Source organism: Bidens hawaiensis, unplaced genomic scaffold (genome assembly GCF_021521415.1).
Source record: "Bidens hawaiensis isolate Kalapana, Puna unplaced genomic scaffold, B.hawaiensis_p1.1 tig00003857_1, whole genome shotgun sequence".
NCBI classification, from domain to species: Eukaryota; Viridiplantae; Streptophyta; class Magnoliopsida; order Asterales; family Asteraceae; genus Bidens; species Bidens hawaiensis.
The window spans coordinates 29,701-37,379 of record NW_027491222.1 but is presented as its reverse complement, the minus strand read 5'-3'; positions in this window follow the sequence as shown (position 1 = coordinate 37,379).

The window sequence follows — 7,679 nt, the reverse complement described above, 5'->3', positions numbered from 1 at the left end:
GATGATGGTTATGGTGTCTAGAATGTTATATGAACGGATTATGGTCCATAGATAGTTAATATATTGAGTTTGGATGCAAACAGTTTCTGGACAGATTGTGTTGCTGATGTTCAATTGACTATAACGGGGTGTAAATGTGAAAATTGGTTGAGATTATTGATACTACAGTAAACTAGGATGAGTCTAGTTTCTAAAGAATGTAAATTTGCAATTTTTGGACGTGTAAAGTTAACCTTTATGATTTTACAAAAACGTTGTGCAAAGCTGAGTTGTTAGACCTACTGTTAGGTTGTTTGGTAAATGTTATATCTCATGAACTACGAGACCAATTGGGTTGGTTCCACTTCTGGAAGTTGACTTGTTGAGTTAGGAACCTAACCCAAGTGGTCTTGCATTTTTTGGATTTTTCATTAAACGGGAATTGCAAATAACTTTCTGTTGCGCATAAATTTGACTGTTATGAGTTTGCTGTGGTAAATTGATCATTATGAGAAATATATATGGAATAAAAATACAACAAAATATGTTCTGGAAACCTAACACATATATACTTTTGTGATGATATTTGGTAAATTAATTGAGATGCTATGATCGGTGGAATAGTACAATCTTTCAAGTAGAATTTCTGTCTCGGTGAAACTAGTTGCTGAATTTTGTGAAAATGCATGAAACATGATAATTGCTAGTTAATTGTTATGTTTTGACCAAATTGCCCCTGTGGGGAATACTTGCTATATAATTGTTATGTTTTGACCAAATTGCCCCTGTGGGGAATACTTGCTATATAATTGTTATGTTTTGATTAAATTGCCCCTGTGGGGAATACTTGCTAAATAGTTGTCGTGTTTTGACCAAATTGCCCTTGCGGGGAATAATTGCTAGTTAATTGTTATGTGTGACCAAATTGCCCTTACGGGGAGTAATTGCTAGTGATGTACATTATTAATACATGACACGTAAATAATTGCTCACACATGTAATGTATCACGAATGTACTTGTTAAAGTCACACGCTATTCACAAACGAAACACGAAACACATTGTGTGTATAGGTATTATGTGCTGAGTCTAGAGACTCGATAATAGTTCCGACGCTTAGAAAAATCTCTTTGTTGTTTTAGAACGCTAGAGAGAGTTTTTCTGTGACGCGCATCCTTTGGTGATTTATTTTGGGAATTCTTCGCAAACAGTGAGTTCACTTACCCCTCTAAACTATTTTCAAACGCTTTTCACTTGGAGAGATAACATACTCCGAAAACGCATTTAAGATTTTGTTAATATAAATTATATATCACTTGTAAAGACTAAGTGGCAAACGCAATAACTAAAGTCCTTCATTCACATCGAACCATTTAATATTGGATAATAGCGAGTCATTGTTGAGTAGTACTACTGGCTTTGATAAACCCTACCCAACGCTAAACTCGACTGGAGGTCGAGTGGGTGTAATCTTGGCTAAACACATACCATGGTCGGGATAGACCTGGTGGCAAGGCAAATGATAAACAGTCAGCTTCGGTGTCGAACACTTAGTAATACTTGTTTTATAGGCTAGCTACCTATAGATATATAATTGACATAACACTATCTGGTAACGCAAAACGCTGAACGCTAAACGCAAAACGCTGAACGCAAACGTAACGCTTTATTGATATAAGCTTGTGAACTCACCAACCCCGTGTTGACACTTTTAGTATGTTATTCTCAGGTAGCCGAGGCGGGCGCGCGGTATAGGATCATGCATTGCTTGAAAACGCTTTTGTTTTGCAAACTATTTTAAAACTGTTATCATTGGGTTTAAGTCGTCCTGCGTGACGCAACATTTTTTTTATGGTTTTTACGCTTCCGCATTTAAATACTCGTAAACGTTTTTATGGTTTAGAAACTTTGTTTTATGGTTTGACTATAACTAATGAATCCGATCCTGTTAGTTCACACCCTCTGACGGTAAAACTCCGTTAGTGGATTTTGAGGGTGTGAGAGATTGGTATCATAGCCATTGGTTATAGCGAACTAGAAATTGCATGCATACTAGACTATAACCGCGACGACCCATTAGTTATAATGATACGCACTTCATATATTTGTGTAATCTTTGTTATCTCATCTCTTTACCACATTCACTCATACGCGCGCATACACGGCTTACCTGTAGGGATGTCGACGCCACCCTCATCATCATCTGATCCGATGACTCATGTTCATGGGAAGGAACCGCAGTTACCTACCGCATCGCCACCCCGAGTAGTCCCGGAACTCGAAGCTCCTGCACCGAAGAGGTACCGCTTATCCGGAGGCATGTACGAAAACGAAGTTAGCTGGGATTGGTACCCTAATATGATCAGACGTATGGTCTATCGTGAACAAGTTCCCCCATTACCTCACCCGAACCATCCTGCTTACCCCAACACCCTACCACCCATAACCGAACCTGTAGAGCGTGTACTTGCAGCTGTTGTTTCTTGCTTAGAGCGTGATGTTGGTTACATGCGCTATACGAGAGCGAACGTATCCGAACTGTTAAAAGATGGAACCGAGACTAAAGAGGAAATTTCCCGCATGACAACGACAATGAAGGAAATGCAAGAGGCTAGTGATCAACAGATGAAGATTATGAGAAAGATGCAAGCCGAGATGATAGACTTGCAAGAGAAACTCCAAGTAGCAAGGACCCGAACCGAGATAACTTTAGAACGTTGCGATGTCTTACAAATGCAGATTGCTCAGAACGCAGCCGAACCTGAGGTAGAACCTGAGGCAGAGCCTGAGGCAGAGCCTGAAGAGGAACCCGAAGAAGATCCCAAAGAAGAGCCTGAGGAGGATCTCGAGGAAGATCCCGAGGAGGAACCTAAAGAAGAACCGGAGGAAGAACCGGCTGAGCCAGAGGCACACTCAGAGTTGTCCTCAGACGATGACATCTAAGGATGATAACATCTAGATGTCTGGAAGAAACGCTGGTCATGGGCGCGGTAACATCAACTTAACCGAAGCAGAACTTCAGACCTTATTGAATGACCATGCGGCGGCAGCTCTAGCTGCACATGTTCAGAATCAAGCTGGAGGTCCGACTGGAACGTGTACTTTCAAGAACTACCTGGATTGCAAACCCAATTTGTTTAAGGGCACTGAGGGAGCTATAGGCTTCCTGCGTTAGGCTGAGAAGGCCGAATCGGCGTTTGAGATATGTAATTGCCCCCCCTGCCAGTAGGGTCAAATTTGCCACTGGAATACTTGAAGATTCTGCCATCACTTGGTGGAATTCAAACGTGCAGATCCTTGGGTTGGAACTGGCTAATGCTATGAACTGGGTGATGCGAGAAGAGTACTGTCCGAGAGAGGAGATTGCAAAGTTGGAATCAGAGTTTTGGTCATTGAAGATGGTGGGTTCAGAAATCGAAGCCTACACTACCCGTTCTCACGAGTTGGCCGTGATGTGTCCACGGATGGTAGACCCGCCGAGTAAGAGGATTGAAATGTATATTGATGGGTTAGCACCGCAAATTCAGGGCATGGTGACGTCTTCCAGACCAGCCACGATTCAACAAGCGATCCGGTTAGCTCACAAACTGACGGATCAAGCAGTGACCCAAGGTGCGCTACCACCTAGGGGTTCAACCATCAAAGCCCGTGACAACCCAAGCACTGACAACAACAGCCACAGTAACCCGAGCAGCGGAAAAAGAAAGTTTGACAACACCAGATCCTCATCCTCGAATCCCCCACAGTAACAACAACACTACCGCAAGCCCGAATTCACTCGGAGCTTCAACAATCAGGGTCACAACAACAATAACAACGGTAGCGAGCAGGGTTCGAGCGGATATGCTGGGAAATATCCAAAGTGCAACAGGTGCAACTATCATCATGCTGGCCCGTGTGACCGTGTCAAGTGTCAGAGATGCGGAAAGATGGATCACCAGGCAAAGGAATGTAGAGGAGACCTCGCGGCAAAGGGTGCTCCTAAACCACCCGTGACAACCAAGGGATGTTTTGAGTGTGGACAAGAGGGACATTTTAAGAAAGACTGCCCCAAGCTGAAACAGAACGACAACAATGGAGGTAATGGAAGTGGCAGTGGTGGTGGAAACAATGGTAAAGGAAGAGCTTTTGTTATTGGGTCGGGTCAAGCCCGCAATGATCCGTACGTGGTGACTGGTAAGTTCCCTGTGAACGATTGTTTTGCTTCTGTTTTGTTTGACACTGGAGCTGATAGGAGTTTTGTGTCGAAAGCCTTTAGTCAACTCTTAGACTTAACTCCAACCACGTTAGATGCTAAATTTCCTGTTGAATTAGCTGACGGTAAGACTATAGTAACGACTCATGTACTTGCGGGATGTAAGTTAAAACTGTCAGGTCATATTTTTGATATCGACCTCATACCTTTTACGCTTGGTAGTTTCGATGTCGTTGTCGGTATGGACTGGTTATCCGAGAACCGAGCGGAGATTATATGTCACGACAAGATAGTCCACATTACTACCCCTTCCGGCGAGATCTTTTCAATCCGGGGCGAGAGAAGCGGCATGACAACTAGCGTCATCACCCTCATGAAGGCGCAGAAGTATCTACGAAAGGGTCATCCGGCAATTTTAGCGCATATTGTCGAGAAACCAGCGGAGGAGAAACGAATCGAAGATATACCGATCGTGCGAGATTTTCCGGAAGTATTCCCGGAGGATTTGCCTGGACTCCCTCCTATTCGACAAGTCGAATTCCAAATCGAGTTGGCACCCGGTGCAGCACCCATAGCACGAGCCCCGTATCGGCTCGCACCGGCGGAGCTTCAAGAACTGTCCACTCAGTTCCAAGATTTGTTGGATAAGGGTTTTATCCGACCTAGCTCATCGCCATGGGGAGACCCTGTCTTATTTGTCAGAAAGAAGGACGGGACTTTCCGAATGTGTATCGATTACCGGGAGTTGAACAAGGTGATGGTCAAGAACCGTTATCCTTTACCCCGAATTGATGATCTGTTTGACTAGCTTCAAGGATCGAGTTATTACTCGAAGATCGATCTGCGATCTGGTTATCATCAATTAAGAGTGCGCGAAGAAGATATCTCAAAGACGGCTTTCAGAACACGGTATGGTCACTACGAGTTTTCGGTTATGCCTTTTAGCCTAACCAACGCACCAGCCGTATTTATGGATCTCATGAATCGAGTATGCAAGGCGTACCTCGACAAGTTTGTGATTGTGTTTATTGATGATATTCTCGTCTACTCCAAGGACAAGGCTGACCATGAGGAACACTTAAGGGTAATTCTGGAACTGTTGAAGAAGGAACAACTGTATACAAAACTCTGGAAATGCGAATTTTGGCTTCGCGAGGTTCACTTTTTAGGACATGTGATCAACGAGAATGGTATCCATGTCGATCCCGGTAAGGTAGAGGCCATCAAAAACTGGGAAGCACCTAAGACTCTGACTGAGGTGCTGCAATTCCTAGGACTGGCCGGCTACTACCGGCGTTTCATCGAAGGATTTTCAAAGATTGCTCAACCTCTCACCGCTTTGACTCACAAGGGTACTAAGTACAATTGGGGTGACGCGCAAGAATTCGCTTTTCAACTGTTGAAAACCAAACTCTGCAGCGCCCCTATTCTAGCCCTACCCGAGGGAATGGAGAATTTTGAAGTACACTGTGACGCATCGATACAAGGTCTCGGTTGTGTGCTGATGCAACTCGAGAAGGTTATAGCCTATGCCTCTCGGCAACTACGGGTTCACGAGAAGAACTACACGACCCATGATTTGGAACTCGGAGCTGTGGTGTTTGCCCTTAAGATATGGAGGCATTACTTGTACGGTACCAAGTTTACCATTTACACCGACCACAAGAGTCTCCAACATATCTACGATCAGAAGGAACTGAACATGCGACAGCGTCGTTGGGTCGAGCTGCTTAAAGATTATGATTGTGCCATCAAGTACCACCCTGGCAAGGCCAATGTAGTGGCCGACGCTCTCAGCAGAAAAGAAACCGATAAACCCAGGCGAGTGCGAGCATTGCAACTCACGATTCATACCAACTTACCCGATCAGATTCGCGATGCACAACTTGAAGCTCTGAAAGATGATAATCTTCCATCGGAACTCATGCGGGGCATGAACAGGCAACTTGAAACCAAATCGGACGGGGTCTGATATTTTGAGAACCGGATTTGGGTTCCACGGTACGGAGAGTTGAGAACTCTGGTGATGGACGAAGCACACAAGTCCCGATATTCTATCCATCCTGGCTTAGATAAAATGTATCATGACTTAAAGGCGCTTTACTGGTGGCCAAACATGAAAGCCGACATTGCCATCTACGTGAGCAAATGCTTGACTTGTGCCAGAGTCAAAATAGAATACTAGAAACCATCTGGTTTGCTGCAACAACCGGAACTTCCAATGTGGAAATGGGAACACATCTCAATGGATTTTATCACGGGTTTACCTAAGACACCGACGGGATGCGATACCATCTGGGTGATCGTTGACCGGTTGACTAAGTCGGCACACTTTTTAGCGATTAAGGAATCGGACAAAATGGAAAGACTGACTCGCGTCTACATGAAGGAAGTAGTGTCTAGACACGGAGTGCCTGTCTCAATTATTTCTGATCGAGATTCCCGTTTCACTTCGTACTTTTGGAAGTCGCTATAGAGTGCCCTAGGCACACGCCTTGATATGAGCACAGCATACCATCCTCAGACGGATGGGCAAAGTGAACGAACTATTCAGACCTTAGATGACATGTTGCGTGCATGTGTATTGGATTTCGGAAAAAGTTGGGAACCTCACTTACCTTTGGTAGAGTTTTCGTATAATAACAGCAACCACGCAAGTATTAAAGCAGCGCCGTTTGAAGCACTGTACGAACGGAAGTGTCGATCACCACTCTGCTGGGCAGAGGTGGGTGACAGCCAAATCACTGGTCCTGAACTGGTACTCGAAACTTCGGAAAAGATTGTTCAAATCCGAAACCGCATATCAGCAGCACGAGATCGCCAAAAGAGTTACGCTGACAAGCGCCGAAAACCTCTCGAATTTCAAGTGAACGATCAAGTGTTACTCAAAGTCTCACCTTGGAAAGGTGTGGTTCGCTTTGGAAAGCGAAACAAACTCAACCCCCGATATGTTGGTTCTTACCGGATAACGGAGCGCATTGGTCCGGTGGCGTACCGGTTGGACTTACCAGCGGAACTCAGCAGTGTACACAATGTTTTTCACGTATCCAATTTAAAGAAATGCCTATCTGATGAAACCCAAGTAGTCCCTTTGGACGAACTGCAAGTTGATGAACAGCTACGCTTCATTGAAGAACCAGTTGAAGTTTTGGATTGGGAAACCAAAACACTCAAGCACAGCAAGATTCCAATCGTTAAGGTTCGTTGGAACTCGAGACGTGGACCGGAGTTCACGTGGGAACACGATGATCAAATGATGAAAAAGTATACTCACCTTTTTGAAGGGCTGACCAAAAACCGAAAACCGCGAAACCCGGCAAACCGTCAGAAATCACCGGAGGTATGAATTAAATTTCGGGACGAAATTTCTTTCTACTAGGGGATGATATGACAAACTGAAAATTTTTCTAACTTTTTCAGACACTCATCACGACTTGACTCAAATTTTAGGGACGAAAATTCTTTAACATGGGAATGATGTGACAATCGTCAATTTCAGGTTAACT